Source organism: Oryx dammah, unplaced genomic scaffold, assembly GCF_014754425.2.
Source record: "Oryx dammah isolate SB20612 unplaced genomic scaffold, SCBI_Odam_1.1 HiC_scaffold_11, whole genome shotgun sequence".
Taxonomy (NCBI): domain Eukaryota; kingdom Metazoa; phylum Chordata; class Mammalia; order Artiodactyla; family Bovidae; genus Oryx; species Oryx dammah.
The window spans coordinates 15970468-15986289 of NW_024070195.1; positions in this window are offsets into that span (position 1 = coordinate 15970468).

The window sequence follows — 15822 nt, forward strand, 5'->3', positions numbered from 1 at the left end:
AGTGTACAAAGTTGGAGTTTTGTAGGATGGATGTATTGAGATGTATCATATAATGAATATTACATATTTTTAGTGACTTTAGTAATCATTTCACTGTGTATATCAAATCATTATCTTATCCACTTTAAATGTATACAGTTTTCACTTAAAATTTTATTAAATTTTTTCCTCTACTTTTGGTTGTCCAATTATATGTGTTAAGTTTTTGGACTTTGTTTCATAGGTCTGTGAGACTCTTTTCAACTATTTCATCCTTTTTTCATCCTTCAGATTGGATAATTTCTATCCACCTATTTCAAAGTACTTATTCTTTCATACATTATTTCTATACGACTATTGAGTTTCCCCAGTAAGTTTTTCATTTTAAGTACTGAGTTTTTCACTTCCAAAAGTTTGTTTTCTTACATTATTTTTCTGCAAATTCCTGTATGTTCATATTTCAAGACTGTTTTTCTTTACACGTGTCACTTAGATATAATATTTGCTTAAAATATCTTTGATAGCTCCATCACATAGATCCTCTCTCTCTCGTTTTTTTTTTTTTTTTTGGTCTTTTCTCTTGAGAAACGACATGTGTCTGGTTCTTTATATGCTGAGTAGTTTTGGATTGTATTCTGAATGTTATGACTGTTCTGTTGTATTCAGATTATTATATTAATTCTATTATAACCATCTGCTGAATGATGATGATTTTCATCGTCAGGCAGCAGGCAGGTAAGCCTCTTAGATCCAGATTGTAAGATGTGTCCCACCTTCTTTGGGAGGTGGTTCAGATCTTGGAGGGTTAGAATGAGGCTTGTACAGAAGACGTAAATCTCTGTTCAGCTACCAGAGTCTTTGTTACCCTCATTTGAGACTGCCATGTATGCATAGCTCAGGAATTAAGGTGATATTTATTGATTAACAAAATTAAGGGATCCTTTGTTCCACTTTTTCATCTCTTGTATTCTCCCCAAACTCTCTGGCCTGCAGGAATTCTTATTTCTGATTCGTTTTGCCAGAAAAACAGGTTTTACTGGCTTGTGCAGCTGCTATTGCTCACTGCTTTGCAGTTGGGGTCTACCCTTGGGGTCGGTCATACCGCACAAGGAGAAAAAAAACAAAAACAAAAATAAATGGGATACATCACTTTGTAGGTCACTTTTCCAAGGTTTTACTCTTTCATAATCTGTCAGCTTTTCATGTTCCTCTGGTGTGTATTTGTGTGTGTGGGTGTAAAATTTAAAAATTTTAGTTGTAGTTAGCATGAGGAATGGGTGATAGTGAGCTTACCACCAATGATAGAATCAGAACTCATGTTGAATTTTTTCTGAGGAAAAAATTATATCAAGATATAGGATCTATCTTTTAAAATTAGCCAAATCATTGTGACAGAGTTCTTGTCATGTGTAAGTTCTGGGGAGCAGAGCAAAAGTGATTGTCAAATTGTGTCTATTACACACACTCACATGCACAATTTAAGAGTATAGCTGCTGTTACATTTTAGATTATACGTTCCAACTATTCTTTGCTTATATTGTTATTTCAAGGACATGGGAGACATTACTATTTTGCTCCAACACTGGGTTATTAAAGATAAAATCGATTATATATGTGAAGTGCTTAGACTTGTCAGTATCAAGCTATATATAAATTAAAGTGGTATTATTACTCTAATGCACAACTAATCCTTAGATATTACTAACCTCTTTAGGACCATTTCTTTGTAGTGATTTAAATATGCTTAAGTTAGAGTTTAAGAGTTAACATTGGTGACAGTATTTCCTGTTGTGAAATGTATATAGTAGGTCAATGACAACTTTTTATATGAAAATGAGTTTATATAATTGATAAAATATATAAAAACAAGACAACAAGTTACTATTTCTGAAAGATGTGCATTTTGGAAATAGTCCAGGAATTTTTTCATTTTTCTGAATCAGAGGCTAATGTGGCTTGTGTCTTAATACATTTCTACTTTCTTTGGTGATGATTGAGTGACTCTTAGGGAAAGGAAGAATGGGGGCAGCAAGGCCATTTTACATACTAATAAATTTTTAAAAAAGGCTGTATGGACAGGACATGCAATAAAATATAAGATTTTCCCATATGCTAAAGAAACCGTAGTGACCGTGAATGGGGTCAAGTTATTTAAATCAGGCTCAGATAGGGAGCACACTGGAGTTTAGGTGAAAGAATTCCCTAATGGGCACTTTCCATGCATGCATTAGTTTGGTTTGCCTCTTCAAACTGTGGGTATAAAAAAAGCAATTTTATGAATTTGTGTTATTTGTAAAATGCACCATTTAGTGAGACATTTTGTTATATGGCAGCCAGAATGTAAAAAATATTTACCTGATTAATCTCTATTGTATAAAATTACCCCAATGCTTTAAAGTTTGAGATATAACTTGCATTCAGTAAAATGCACAAATCTCGTGTAAACCTCAATGGATTTCACAAATACTTTTTCAATATGTCTCCCAGATCAGGATAGAAAAACAGTCTCATCATCCCTTAAACTTCTTTCATTCATTTTTCTTTCAGTATCTTCCGTCTCGCAGCCAGAGTTAATCACAATTGACGTTTGTCAGCACATGTTAGTTGTCTTTCTTAAACTTCACATAAATAGAATATTACGTTTTGAGATCCATGTGTGTTGTATATATCAGGATGTTCAATGTATGTTCATTCATTTTCATTGTTGAGGAGCCCTGTTTTATCAACATGCCCTGGTTTGAATATCCATTTTTCTCCTGCTCATTTCCTTTCATTTTTGGGCCATTATAAATAAAATACCTAGCTCTTCCTTGTACTCATCTTTTTGCGAATACAGTTTACATTTTTCATATTATATAAATTCATTATAAATTGTTTGAAATAAATCAGTTTGCCTATGGAATCTCTTTTTCATGTCAACTTTTAGAAGATACTTTGTGATAAAAAGAAAAAATGATCCCGAGATGTAGAAGCTAAACTAAGAGATTTTAACTTTTTTTGAAAGACTGTTTTTTCTTTTTCATCATTTAGATTGTTACTTAGATTTGATTCTTCTGGAAAAATTTTAAATAAAAATTAAATTGTATAAATCTATTAAATGCATTGTAGAAGGAAATGGCAACCCACTCCAGTATTCTTGCCTGGAGAATTCCATGGACAGAGGAGCCTGGCAGTTTGCAGTCCATGGGGTTGCAAAGAGTCAGACATGACTGAGTGACTAACACATTAAATGCCTATGAAAATTAAAACATACCACATACATGAAATTCTCATTTTTTTAAACAATTTGTATGATTATTTCACCCGCCCCCAATGTTAACCACATGGTTCTGTATCTTTTCTCCACTGTGCTATTTCACTATAGTATCCAATGAGCAGTTTATGTGTCCCTCTCTCTATCAAACCATAAGCTCCTAGGAGACAAAGGGCATCTGTGTCTTACTTTTCTGTCCCCAGCATCTAGCACCTTGCCTGGCCCATGGTAGGTGCACATTATATGTTGAGTGAAGTGGATGACTGCCTTTTGTCGGGGGTATTAATTTGCCTTTCAGAAGTCATCTTTGCCATGGAAACATAACACACACTTAGCTTTAGCTCAGGAACTTACTATTCCCTTTATGTCTTAAGTCTTTTGTTTAATACATGAGCTGACTTATTCCCAGTTTCCTGTTTATACAGAGTAGGCTTTTGATGAAAATGCACATTACCAAAAATGTATATAAGATTCCTGTTTTCTTTAATAACATTATGTTAAACTTCACTGATATGTCATAGAGAAAAATAACTTTTAAGTGAAGACATTCTATGGATTTACACATATATACTTATATAAATACATTATATATATTCCTAACTCATCTTTGCTTCTAGGATATCTATTAGTGTATGATATATTTAATGTGTAGAATACAAGCATTGTTTTATTTATCTTTTTTAATATTGGCAAAAGACACAATATCTATTTTAGACAAAAGACCTTGAAATTATGCATGATTTTCATTATACTGGGATTTCTATGTTGAATCAAAGGTCATTATTCTAATCATCTCAGACTCTTCTTTTTTCCCCTAATAGGTCTTTGCAGTGCCCATCTGTCTGTGGTTCATGGTATAACCTTTTTTGATAGGAGCAGAATGGCAGATGGGCAGCAGATGGGAGTTTTGCCCTGCATCTTGGTTCAGATCCTGGCCCCGGCAGAAGCTGTCAGGGATTGTCAGTTTGTCCTCACAGCTTGTGGGCTCCAGTCCTGTGTTTGGCATCCTGACCAAGGGTCTGAATTGATGCAGAGCTGGACCAAACTACTGGTCATTCTGATGAGTTAATGGTTAAAGACTAATGGTAAGAGTAGGGGGCACCCAGTGAATCTGTACAAAGCACTTGAGAGACAGTGTCTTTTGTCTTTCACTGTGTGCTGGGTCCTGGGGACCCTTGAACCAGCTTGTTCTCAAGACGGAAGTGGCAGAAAGAGGAAAATATTATTGTCACATAGGCATTTGTCTATTTTCAAAATATGGTCCCCAGAAGTCCTCCTTCTTGTGCAAAATCACATGAGGAAGTGAGAAATATAGACAGTGTCTTGATCCTTAAACCAGATGTTTAGTCTAAATTAGTAAGACAACTCATCAGTCATCTTCTGGAATTTCTAAGGACTCTACATGATTAAAACTTGGACTAATGGTAATATTTTGAATGCAGTAAATGCTTCTACTAAAGCTTTAAAAGATAGTTCATGAGGTCACTAGTCTTTCCAAGGGGAAGAAGAAAAGTCTTTTTTTTTTTTTTTAATTCTGAACTATTTGCACATGCTCTTTTTTTTAAAAATGTGTACATAAATTTATTTCTTTGTGAGTAACTCCTCTTCATTTTAGATAGAAACCAGATTGGAGTAAACAGATGAGGTTGGGTAAATCCTCTTAATGGAGGGTAAGCCTTGGCAGTGACCATTGAATAAAAGGCAATAATGACTCAAACTGTATGTTGAGCTGAGAGGGTTTTTTTTTTTTTTTTAATTACTTATTTAGTTTGTTCAAACTAAAGAGTTTCACAGAGATCATATTGTGCTCTTTGTCCGAGTCCCAAATTGGATATCATAAGAGAATTTATGTAACAAATACGTGTCTATCTATTTCTAAATAATTGTCCGTCATAAGTATAGAAAACTGTCACTCTTTCCACTGAGATATCACTAATATCACCCAGAATTAAAGGAAAAGCCCAGACTATTCCACTCCTTTCCTGTATGATGAACTAAATTGAAACATTGTTCCCCTGCTGGTTAACAGCATTTCTGCTCATATGGTAGGTAGATTATAACATGATAACCCAATTTATTAATAAGAATTGTTTGTGTTTTCATATTTTCTTGTGTTCTGGAAGTCATTGGTTGCTTATACATATATGTTGTTCCAGTGATCTCAATCACTTTGGGTTGTTATGCTCAAATTATATTTTCAGTAATTCAAGCAATTCCTTCTGTCTAATTTAGAAATTTACACTGTTAACCACTACAGGGCACTTTAAAATCTAGATTATAACAGATTGCTGGGCAATCAATTACCTAAACCTTGAGTAATCATCCATATTATAAAATGAATATGCATTGTATTCTGTGTTTCATCAGATATTCTTTTATCTTTTAGATTTTCTTCTTCATAACTTAAATATATTTTAAAAAAATCTCTTGTGCTCATGTCCTAAGGTGAGATTGTACGTGTGCAATTATCCATAAAGTTATATATTTGACAGACGACCAAGGTACCTTCATTTTGGAGCCTTGGCACTATCTGGAGCTCCCTTGAAATAACTCAATTTATTCTTTACTCTTAAAGGAATCTTGAAATAGAAAAATCTTGTTATGTGCTGCCTAGGATGGCCTGAGGACTGAGTTAGACCCCAGCTAACTCTAAATGTACTTTAACGTGGATCTTGCTAACATGATTTCAGGTGAGGTGTGGGCAGGATCTAATTAGTTATAAATCTATAAGTGCTTGAACAGAGGGTTAGCTTGAAATTCTCCATCTCACTGATAACCACGGCAACAGTCTAATCCCAGAAAGCTATCTTATAATGAATTCCCATTAGCCACGGAGTTCAGGCAAAGTCATGAACTTGAGGAAAGCAAGCAATCCCTGTGACTTAACTGGTTAGATGGAAGCTCATCTGTGCCTGTGAGCCTCCCCTAGATTTGTTCTCGCTTTGGGGAGGCAGCACTCAAAAGAAAGGTTACAACCACAAAGAGCAGTTCTATAGGAATCTTTAGGGTATCTTACATAGAGTGTCTTCCATAAACAGCTAATTTATTTGATCATCCTTTAGGTTGTGAAGTGTGTAGTGTTTATGGATTTCAATGTGCTTTGCTCGTGCTTTATCTCTTTTGATGTTTGAATAACCCTCAAGAGGCAAGCAGAAAAGTCTAAATAACCAAGAAAATAAATTGAAGTCCAGCATCCACTTCGGTTAATAATTGCCTTTTGGTCATAGCCATTATCATTGAATATATAACACTGAACAATAAAAATAGTCCTTAACCTCAAGAAACCTTTGTTCCAATAGACAATGTAGATAATAAATGAATAAAAGGTAGAATGTCAAATCTCAGTGCAGAAATGCTATCATAAATGTTAAGGCAGGTGAAAGTGTCAGAAAGAGAGGGAGAGAGAAATTTTTTTATGTAGTGTGGTCAGAGAAAGTCCGTCTATAATTGTGTGTGAGTGTAGGTGTATTTTTTTTCCACATTAAGCTTTTTTCTTTATTAAGGTGTACTTTAGATTTACAGATTGAGAAATTCACAGATCTTGTACATGCAGTTTGAATTTTGATAAATGTATGCACTTGTGTAACCTTTAGACTTCCCTGGCAGCTCAGATGGTAAAGTGTATGCCTACAATGTGGGAGATCCAGGTTCGATCCCTGGGTCGGGAAGATCCTCTGGAGAAGGAAATGGCAACCTACTCTAGTACTCTTGCCTGGAAAATCCCATGGACGGAGGAGTGTGGTAGTCTACAGTCCATGGGGTCGCAAAGAGTCGAACACGACTGAGTGACTTCACCCACTCACTCATGTAACCTTTGGGCTTCCCTCAAAGCTCAGTTGGTAAAGAATCTGCCTGCAGTGCAGGAGACCCTGGTTTGATTCCTGAGTTGGGAAAATCTGCTGGAGAAGGGATAGGCTACCCACTCAAGTATTCTGGCCTGGAGAATTCCATGAACTGTATAGTCTATGGGTTCACAAAGAGTTGGACATGACTGAGTGACTTTTACTTTCACTTTCAAGTAACCTTTACCCTATGAATATATGAAATATATTTGTATAATATCACTAGGAAAAGATTTCTCCTGCCCTTTCCTAGACAATTTTGTCTTCATAGCTTCCCCAAGACATAGCTTCCTACTGTTCTGCTGTGCTCTTTTCACCATTCATTCGTTTTCCTATTCTGGAACTTTGCATAAGTGGACTCCTACAGTATAGACTCCGTTGTGGCTAGATTCTTTCCTCATCTGAGGATTTTTGATGTTCATCCTTGTTACTGCTCTGTTGTGATCATTCTGTTTTATGATTGTTCCATTATCCGGACCTGTCACAGTTTGTTTATCCTTTCTGCTGATGGGCACTTAAATAGTTTCCAGTTTGGGGCTGTTATAAATAAAGTTGTTAGGAACAATTTTGGGTCAGATTTTTATGTATGTGTTTATATTTCTCTCAGGTAAATACCAAAGTATAGGTGTTTAACATCATAAGTAATTTCCATGCCAGTTTCCAAAGAGGTGGCACCATTTTTCTCTCCCATCAGCAGTGTGAGAGAATTCTTTTTTTTTTTCACATCCTCATCAATAAAGGGTGTGTGATGGTGTCCTGTGTGGTTTTCGTTTGCATTTCCATAATGACTAATGATAGTGAGCACTGTTTCACGTGCTTATTGGCTATTCATATATATTCTTTCGTGAAGTGCCTATTCAAGTATTTTGTCTGCTAAAGTGAATTGTCTTTTTAGTATTGAATTATAGCAGTTAGATCAATGTCCTTTGTCGGATATTTCTTCTCACAGCAAACATTTTCTTCGAGCCTGTAGCTTTACCTACTTATTTTCCTATTGATATTCTTCTAAGAGCAAACATTTTAATTGCGATAAGTCTGCTTTATAAATTTTTCTCTAATTGTGAATATTTTCATTTACTCTGTAAGAAATTTTTGCCTTCCCCCAAATCCCAAAGAGACTCCTGTACAGTTTCCAGAAAAGATTTCTAGTTTAATTTTGATGTTTAGATCTATGGTAATCTAGGATGGGTTTTTGTGTATAACTTGAGGTTTCAACTCTCTCACCTCAAATAGTCAGCCATTTGTTTTAGTATCATTGGTTGAGAATATTTATTTTCTTTAAGATTTTCTTAGAGAAATACTTTGGGGCCTTGGTTGGAAAATAATGTTTGCCTTTAGATTTAGGATATAGAAAGATGAACAATGTTCCTGCCTTTACAACAGTAAAATGATTTAAAAAAAGGGGGGGGGCAAATATATAACTTTTCTTGAACCCATGGGAGAGCTAAGGTCCTCAAAAATTGAACTAAGCTAAATCTAAAGAACAACAAATGCCTCCAAGGAGAAAGGAGATGCAGTCACTTGTTGCTTATCAGAGACAGATGTGTAAGGTTGGTGTTAAAAATTCAACTAAAAATTTTAACATATTATCAAAAGCCAAGTGCAGGATGATGAGAGAAGGTAAAACTCTTGAGGACTACAGATATGAGGGGAATTTGCATCCATGCCAGGCTCTTCTATTCAGGCATGGGGTATTCATAAAAAAGGTAAGTCAGTCATCCAGAGAAATTGTTTTGGTGAGTAGGCCTGGGAGAGTGAACCAGCTCCAGCTGCGGGAAAGGCAGGAAGTCCCACCATGTCTTTCTGTCTCCTGTGGAATAAAAACCTGAAGCAGCATGGCAAAGAGCAGCAAACTCTTATCTTTAGGGCACTGATGAAAGCTCCTTGCAGCTAAAAGATGATGTATTAATAGAAATAAACCATCTATCCCTGGATAGGGTGCAGGAATACATCTAGAGGTCAGACTTAGAGGTTGTAGTGGAGTAGGTCTTAGAAGATCCCATTTCCAAGACCCAGGGACTTGGTGTCTACCCAGTTACTCAGAAAGACAGAATATACCCCAGCCTCCACCATCTGAAAAACAAATGTGGAGTCCCAATTTACAGATGAGGAGATGAGGACAGAGGAATGGAATGAATTGCCCCCAAATGTCGCAGTCAATAAATAGGAAAACTGAGATTTGAGAGAAGATAGTTTGGCTCCAAAGTCCTCATGTTATTGTTGTTGTTCAGTCGCTCGGTCGTGTCTGACTCTGCAATCTCATGGACCGCAGCGCACCAGGCTTTCCTGTCTTTCACCATCTCCCGGATTTTGATCAGACTCATATCTTGAGTCGGTGGTGCCATCCAACCATCTCATTCTGCCTTGCTTGCTTCTCCTTCTGCCCTCAATCTTTTCCAGCATCAAGATCTTTTCCAGTGAGTCGGCTCTTTGCATCAAGTGGCTAAAGTATTGAAGCTTCAGCTTCAGCATCAGTCCCTCCAATGAATATTCATGGTTGATTTCCTTTAGGATGGGCTGGTTGGATCTCCTTGCAGTCCTCATGACCACTACTGCTCTGCCCTACTGCAGATGGAAGCGTGGAGAGGAATGAGGCAGATCAGAGTGGACTGTTTTGGAACAGGGGAAAGTGCTCAAAGGAACATGGAGTTTTAAGAAAGGGGTGCAAGACATGATAAATATATGCAAGCAGTTCTTCATGTAGATTCTCTGTGGAAACTTGGACTGTAATTGCTAGGCCCTATGTAAGCAGCTGTTTAATTTTAAAAGAAACTGGCAAACTGTTTTCCAAAGTGGCTGTACCATTTTGCATTCCTTCCAGCAGTGAATGAGATTGCCAGTTGTTCATCAACACTTAGTATCATCAGTCTCCTTAATATTAACCATTCTACTAGATGTGCAGTAGTATTTCATTGTGGTTTAACTTTGTATTTCCTTAATGATATCGAGCATCTTAAAAAAAAGATGGAGTCAATCAACATGACCAAATTTAACAAGGCTGTTAAAGCAGATCAGGGATTAAAAGTGTCCATTCGTGCTCACACTTACCCACTCAGTCATGTCCAATTCTTTGAGACCCCATAGACTCTAGCCTTCCAGGCTCCTCTGTCCATGGAATTTTCCAGGCCTGAATACTGGAATGGGTTGAAGTTTCCTTCTCCAGGGGATCTTCCCAACTCAGGGATCAAACCCACATTTCCTGTGGTGCCTGCACTGCAGGCAGATTCTTTACCTTTGAGCCATTGGGAAAGCCCAAAAGTGTCCATTGGGCTAGTCAACTTAGAGAAAATTATCTGTAACTTTAGCAGTAAGTAGTTTCACTAGAATGGTGAAAATTGAAACCATAATCCATTGGATTCAGAAATGAATGAAGAGTGAGGAAGATGAGTTGGTAAAAATGCCCCCACTTCCTCTAAGAGTTTGGAATAGAAGGATTGGTACATCGTTAGCAAATGACCAGGGAACAGGAGTGGTTTTTAAGGATAAGAGTAATTTTAACTTGTTTACAAGACAAGGAGAGAAGACAGAGTGGGGAAGTTTGTCATCCTCAGAAAGAAAAAAATGGACCAGAAAAAAGAAAAGAAAAATAAATAAGGTGGTGTCAAGAGGTTTGTTGATGTGTCTAAGATATGTATTGAAAAAGTTTTCTGGGAGTATAAATCCTTTATGTACAGTCTTAAAAGATACATAATTTGCACAGTTTCAATATATTCTTTATGTCAGATAAAAACTTATCTATACTTAGAGAAACACACATTAATCTCATATATCTTCCATGTGATTTTTTTTGAATGAGTTAGCCAGGAAAAATTTGTTTCATCTTTACTGATGTGTGTTGATATGCAGTGTGTCAGAATACAGCTTTTTTGGTAATGGTGCAATAAACAACTGTCATTCTGGTGTAGTAATATGTAGTAGACACAGTAACTCAATCATTCGTGTTACCTGACATAATGGAAAAAGGCTTGTAAAAAAGGGAGCCTTAAGGAACCTGGTTGAAACTCCAGGTTGTGTGAGTTTTAGGCTCTTTGAGGGTGAGGACTGTATAAACTTCTATGTCTTGATCATCATTCCCAGTATCATAGATGCCTCAAAATGTCAAGTGTATTGAGAGTGAGTTTACATTTATGTAAGTCTGCTATCAGCACTTGAAAGCATATAGCTAAACATCTTAAATCCTGTCTCTTACAATTCATAGGACCTCTAAAAATTGTGGCGTTTCAACTCGAACCTTGAAGTTTCAGTTGAGTTAAGAGATTTATAAGAAAGCTGTGGTACATATACACAATGGAGTATTACTCAGCCATTAAAAAAGAAGACATTTGAATCAGTTCTAATGACATGGATGAAACTGGAGCCCATTATACAGAGTGAAGTAAGCCAGAAAGAAAAACACCAATACAGTATACTGACACATATATACAGAATTTAGAAAGATGGTAATGATGACCCTGTATGCGAGACAGCAAAAGAGACACAGATGTATAGAATGGACTTTTGGACTCTGAGGGAGAGGGAGAGGGTGGGATGATTTGGGAGAATGGCATTGAAACATGTATACTATCATGTAAGAAACGAAGTGCCAGTCTATGTTCGATACAGGATACAGGATGCTTGGGGCTGGTGCATGGGGATGATCCAGAGAGATGATATGGGGTGGGAGGTGGGAGGGGGATTCAGGATTGGGAGCTTGTATACACCTGTGGTGGATTCATGTCTATGTATGGCAAAACCAATACAGTATTGTAAAGTAAAATAAAGTAAAAATAAAATTAAAAAAAAAAAAGAGAGAGATTTAGTCATGATAGCCAGTTAACGCTGGTCAATCTAGAAGGCGTTCCGCCTGGCAGAAACACTGGAAACATTTCTCCCTTACGCTTCTGAATCCTTGACTGTGTGGATAAGATCGTGTGGTCAGGTCCATTTCCGCAATATCCATCTTATTCTAAATATTCACTCCTTCCAATAATACAAATATAGTACATGTGTTATTTTTAAAAATGCATCACTTTTTTTACTCCAAACCCAAGATGAATTTATATCTATAACTAAATACTAACACATATTAATGAAAAAGTAAAGTTTTCATTTGGAAATTGAATTGACATTGGGAACTTTAGGTTGGCTGTCACAGTGGGTCACATGAAAGAACTTGGCCAAGTTTTTCAGTCGTATTTGGCTTGGTTTTCTGCATATGTTTGCCAGATGCAAAAGCCAGCTTGTTGCTTGAGGGCACAGAAACCTGGAGGAAAGGCTTGGAAATCATGCCATATAATCCACTGGGTGTCTGTCTTTTTGCTTAGATTTTGCCTGGAGAGGTTTGATTGTACCGTAGAATATAAGCAGAAGAACGATGCTTGTCTTTGTTCATCAGCTACAGTTTTATAGAATGCTCTTGTCAAGCATTTTTGGGAACACAGGTACAAAATAAAAGTTAAAATGCAGTTCTAGGTATCAGTGGTTGACGAAAGAGCGAATTAGCAAACATGGTCCCTTTTTTATTAAGGGATCTCATACCTTGTGGATGTTATCACTTAAAATGGGATACCATGAAAATATCTGTATTCACAGGAAGTTAGACCCATATGTAACATATTGCAAAAATTTTGACAAATCAATCACACAATTAAAGGTCATATATTTATAGCTGATTCAAACCCCAGTTGAATAGAGATGTCAAAGCGTTGAGCATATTGGACGTTTACACATGAATAAACAAAGTGGCAGAAATTGTTTTCAGGCAGATGTAGTTTTTTGCCTTTGCATGTTTTTTTTTGGGTGATTTTTCAGTTTGCCATTTTCAGAGTATTTTTTCATATTTACATTAGCATTTCATTAGCATATATAATTTTATGTAAATATGTATGTAAATACTCCCCTTTCACACAAGAGGCAAATGGGTAAGGGTTTTAAATTTTCTTTACTATCTCCAGGCTACTTAGTATTTTGGGGAAAACTCTACTTTTTAATTGGAATTAATAGTTTTAATGCAATGGCCTAGTATAAGTTCCATTTTTAAGTCAAGCATCTTACTGTGTCAGGGCAGGTGTCCAAGTTTTAGGATCTGGAAGCCAGAATTCTGATGCATTTGTTGCCTTTCCCTTCACCACATTTGGTGTTAGTTATCAAAGGAAATCTTGCATTGTCCTCATAAAGCCTTCAAATAACCAGACACCTGAGCACTAACTCACTGTCACTACATATCTCTGGAGGGAGTCTCCCTCTAACTCTCCTCAGATCACTGGAAAGTGTCATATTTGAGGAGAATAAAAATTATAGGGTTTGGGTTAGGGAAACTCTGCGAGCCTCATGGTACTTAAAAAATCTGTACAGGGCTGAACTTGCTTAGGTATATTATGATTACATTTGTCCATCTCTACACTATATTGTAATTTAGTTAAAAGCAGGGACAGCTGATTCTTTAAGGTTTATAACCTCGGGCCCAATATTTATGTTGGAGCCTTTCAATAAATGCTAGTTGAATGAAGAAAATCGTGAATAGAGTTTAACGTCTCATCAGGATTTCTCGCTTTTGTAATCTTCACTGAAGTCAAGTATTCTTTTGCTTTGGTAAGTGGCAGGAACTCATAGCCATGTACTCCCTTTTAGATTGACTGACATTGTCAAGGAACTTCTGTATTCGTAGTGAAATGAACTTTGGGGTTTTCCTGCACATAAACACTTGAGTTTAAATTTTAGCTTTGCTGCTTATATGCTGTGCCTCACTGGGAAAAATGTATATCTTCCCCGAGCTGCCATTTCTTTGACTATAAAATGCACTAATAACATCTACTCCGTGTGATTATTTGACAAAGTTACATTTTTTTGCTTTATTTAAGAAGCTCTTGAAATCTCCCATAATCTTAAACTGCTTAACTTATGTAGTAAGAATAAAATTTTGAAATGTTCCAAATTCTCTGTAAATCTTGTTGCCCTGCAGCTGCCACACTGTTGGAATCAATGGCCGTTATTGCTTTAGGCATATAGGGCAGATAGAGTCTGGATTCTAGAACAAGTATGTCATTGTGCAATGAACAGAGAAGTTCTTGTGCAAGCCAGGTCTTGTTAAAATTGCTAGCACTTCCATTTTACGTATGGAGAAGAAAGCCTGAGGACTTAAGACTAGATCTCATAAAAGTGGGACCCAACTGTATAGGAAGGGAAGCCCCACCCAGTGGTGCAAGGTGATGCTTGATGGGGCATGGGGCTATGGACAGAGAGCCAAAAAAAAAAAAAAAAGATTGAGATGAGAGCAAGTGAGGCTGTGTTGACCTTCCCTCCTGGAACCCTGGGACAATGCCTCTTAGAAATATCTAAACCACCTTCATGGGCAAGTGTCCTCTTGAGGAAGGGTCACCTCTCCTCTCCTTGAATTGACTCAGATATTCCAGTGGGGCTGAGATTATGAACCCAGCTTATAAGGAGGAGTCATTGTGCCCTACAGGGGTCCCAGTGTCACATGGGAATCTGTGGCAGCTATGCTAGGGTGTCCCTTGGCACCTGGGGTCAGGACAGCAGACACAGCCAAGTCTCTGAGATGAGAAGTGAGAGCCAACTCTGGTCAACCAGGGAAGATGGCCAGAGGCAGTGTTTGTCCCATGTCTCTGCTGAGAGAACCATCCTAGACACTTCAGGAACAGATGTGTTGGATGTAGAGACCAGACCAGATGAGCTCCTCCTCTCTTAGGATGGAGCAGCCCCTGGCCCAGGCAGATGCTCCACCCCACCACCATAAAAAAAACAAACTCCAGTATGTTGGGAGAGAAGAAACAGAATGACCAAAAATAGACCACATTAACTGTTTTCTGAAGAACCTGAGTTATGCCCAAAGAACAGGTTTTCACATTTTGTTTTGATTCGCTTTTTCCCAAGTGAGAATGAAGGCCTTTGAACAAGATGAGGTCAGTTACATGACAGGATAAACTTTTATTTTTTTTTTAAGAATTAGTTTTTGTTCATCAGTGTTATAATGAGAAAATTTCCAATCAGCCACACTAATCTGTCTTCCTCTTTGTTTTTAACGTACACATGTGCAGTGTTCTCATCGATGATTTATGTGTTCATAACATTTTATGGTTTTCAGATACACCCTTGCATCAGTTTACCAAAATACTATGAGATAATTGTCAGTATTACTATGCTTAAGGTTCAGGTACGGAAACTGAAGATTTGTCCAAGAGCAGAGAGCTGATGGCAGAGAAAGAAGAGAATAGCTTATGGATCAGGTTCTTTGCATGCTCAGAACCACCACAAAGCTGCTCTGCTGGGCTTCTTTTTGTTTCTCTGAAGCTCTGGCTAGGTGATACAATATTATGAGTACATCTAGGCAAAATAAAACAGCCGATGGAAAACTCGGGCTGATCATTTCACATCTAGGAAAAATGCAGAGAACAACACGAGTGAGTCAGTATGTTACAAATTCAAGGTCAGTATTGAATGTCATGTCAGTGTCTAGAGTGAATGAGTTCCGAAGGGTTTATGTTATTATTGAGTTAGAAATGACCTACTCTTATTTGATGTATAGTGGATTTAGCCACGTAGTAGACAGAAAGAGACAGAATATAAAGGATAGAGAGCAAACATATTTTGTAAGACAATGGCAAACCTCTTATGAGCTTCAATACACAGTAATAGAGACCATCTCATCTCTTTGGCTATTCATTCATCTTTAGCATTAGTGAATTTATGGCTTATATTCTTGATCTTGACCTAGAGCCCTGAAATGCTGCCTGTGCTTCAGCAGATACT